The sequence below is a fragment of the Musa acuminata genome, chromosome BXJ1-8, assembly GCF_036884655.1.
Source record: "Musa acuminata AAA Group cultivar baxijiao chromosome BXJ1-8, Cavendish_Baxijiao_AAA, whole genome shotgun sequence".
NCBI classification, from domain to species: domain Eukaryota; kingdom Viridiplantae; phylum Streptophyta; class Magnoliopsida; order Zingiberales; family Musaceae; genus Musa; species Musa acuminata.
Genome location: NC_088334.1, coordinates 19,901,858 through 19,905,133, shown reverse-complemented (window position 1 = coordinate 19,905,133; position 3,276 = coordinate 19,901,858).

The following is a 3,276-nucleotide window of genomic DNA, read 5'->3' as shown; positions in this document are numbered from 1 at the left end:
CAAGGATTTATTTGAGTAAGAACACACGTGATATTTCTCTTATGATACCGAGAGCGGATGATCCTCTATCGACACTCAATAGCCCTCGTAAGGTTGGCTGCCACTCCCAATAATCGGCTGTACTATATTTGAAAATTTCAAACCTATAAATCCAATATCAAAGATGTTGAATCTTAGATTTTGATGATGGAACCAATTGATAATGTTTATGATCTGATCTACATTTTGAGTGATATAGGAAGCTTCGATCAGAGAGAGACAATTAATGTAGGAAGAATCATGTTGGGCCGGAGTGGAACATGTCAAAAGATTGAACGTTGAGCCAGAGGATCGGTCGATGTATCGGCAAAAAGCTTCAGGCCATGGGTTCAAGCATCGAGCCAAAAAGAGGGGAAATTATGCTAAGGACATCGGAGTTATGGAGGTCAACTGGCCGATTAGGCAATAGGTCATAAGAGAGGACGATGCGTTGAAGAATCGGATAAGGCATCAATGAACTAATGACATGCCGGACAATATTTGATTTAGCTTTCTAATAATGATCTAGATCGAAGTAGGTTTTAGGTGTAATTGAGTTGAAATTGGGCCAACTAAATTAGGGGACAATTGGGCCTAAGTTTGGACTGTGTTGGGCCAAGTGAAAGGCCTAAACAAGTGGAATTGTTGGTGGCATAGTCTCTAAGACTATGTCAGGTGAAGGTACCGCTAGTTTGGGCGATGGTACCGGTTAAACACAGTCTCCGATGTTAGGAACGAGTCGGCACTAGGGGGGGGGGGGGGGTGAATTAGTGTAGTGGATAAAAACGTCGGTTTAAAATTTCTTAATACGATAAAATTTGATCTCGGAAATGCTTAACTTGAAATCACACGAAAGTGTAGTGATAGTAAAAATTCCATTTACAATAAAGGTAAATAGCAAGAAATAAATACAAGCCAGATTTTTATAGTAGTTCGGTCATCGTGATCTACATCCACTCCACAGATTCCTCTTTTGTCGAGGCCACGGGCATCCACTAACGATCTTCCTTCAATAGGCCAAGATTAACTACCCTTCCAACTTAATTCTCCTTTTGATAGGTTCAGGAGAGAACCTTTACAACCCCTCCCTCACACTCTCTCTTAGAATGGTCTCTAAACTTTAGGACGAGGGACTCTATGCTTTACAAGGGTTTTTAACTTTAGAAACATAAAGTGTTTGATCACCTTTCTTACTACTCAATGCAAAAATAGCTGGGGTATTTATAGACCCAAAATGGCTTCAAAACTTGGAGCCAAAATTCAAATCCCCAAAATTTCGGGGTACGGGCGGTACCACCGCCTGCACTGGCGGTACCATCGCCTGCAGCCTGACACTGGGTGGTACCATAGCTCAGACTAGTGGTACCACCGCCTGACATAGTCTTGGAGACTATGCCATGTCGGTTCCACCTATTGGGTCACTGGTTGGGACTTTTTACTTGGCCCAACACAGCCCAAACTTGGCCCAATTGTCCCCTAATTGAGTTGGCTCAATTATAACCCAATTATGTGCTAACTATGAATATTAAGATATTTACTAAGCTAAACAAGTCCGTAAATTTAGGTTTCTTTCCAGCGAGCTTCTGACGATCTTCTGGTGAACTTCTGATGATCTCTCGGCAATATTCTAGTGGACTCCCAATAAGCTCCTGGACTTCACGACGATCTTCTTGGCGAGTTCCGACGAGCTTCTCTGGTAAACTCCTAGACTTCTCGGTCAATTTTGACAGAACTTCTGATGAACATTCGGACTTCCGATGAACTCTCGAACTCCCAATGAAGTCTCGTTCTTGACTTCGGGACTTCATTTTGCTTTATGCCTTGCTATTGTAGTTAATCCTGCACACTTAAAACCTACTTCGATCTAGACAATTATTATAAGGCTTAAATCAAATGTTGTCTGGCATATCATTGGTTTATTGACACTTCGTCCTCTCTTGCGGCTTATTGCCCAATCAGCTAGTTGTCCTCCGCAACTCTGATTTCCTTGATACAATTTTTGCTCTTCTTGGCTCGTTGCCCAAACCCATGGCCCGAAGCCTTCTGCTGATACGTCGACTGATCCATTGACTTAACATCCAATCTTCTAATATGTTTCATTCCGACCGAACATGATTCTTCCTGCCTTAATTATCTCTCCTTGATCGAAGCTTCCTGCGTTACTCAAAACGCAGATCAAATCATAAACACTATCAATTGGTTTCATTATTAAAATATAAGATTCAACAATCTTCTCCTTTTTTATGATGACAACCAATTAATGATGGAGTTAACCTTAATTCCCCCTATTAATATGGCATATGTGAGATGAACCTTGAATTCAAAATGGATTCAAGTCAAAGCAATTTTAATCATGAATATTTGTAACATATTCAATACATATCATCAACATAGCTTCTCCCCCAATGTCATCAACAAAAAGGAGAAGTATAACTATATAAGCTTTTGATATATAATTTCAAATCTTTGTATTCATCATCATGCAAGCTATCAAGTTTTAGAGATGTGCGGGTTTAGCATGTTTGCTTTTCTTCAGATAGCAACTTTTTGTTTCTCTTTAGATTATAATCTAGCGATTCTAACAAGTTTTACATCATGCAAGCTAGCAATTTTTAAGATATGCAAGTTAACAAGTTTTCTTTTCTTTGCGATGTGCAAGATAATATATTTTTGCATATTCTTGAAATATGCAAGCTAGCAAACTTACTGATGTTCAAGATAGCAAGTTCTTTCTTCTCGTTTGAGAAGTGCAAGCTAGCAATTTTGCTTCTACTTGAGATGTGCAAGCTAGTAAAGTAGCAAGTTTTACATAATTTTGGAATATGCAAGCTAGCAAATTTTACACATATGAAAGTTGACAAAATTTTTGCATCTTTTGAGATGAGCAAGCTTTTTGCTTCTCTTTATGATGTGAAAACTAGCAACTTTTTTCTTCTTCTTGAAGTATGAAAGCTAGCAAACTTCCATCAAATGTGCAAGATAGCATGTTTTTCTCTTTTGAGAAGTACAATTTTTTGCTTCCTTTGCAAAGCGTAATCTAGCAAAATTTTACATCATTTTACAATATGCAAGCTAGCAATTTGGCAAGTGTTACTTCTCTTTGAAGTATAAATATTAGTAAGTTTTTAAAAAAGAGTACAAGATAGCAAGCTAGCAAGATTTGCTCCCCCTATGTCATTGTCAAATAGAAGGGAAGAATACAATGTTGTAATTCTTTTCCCTTTTAGCAAATTTCAAATTATGACAAAGGTAAAGTAT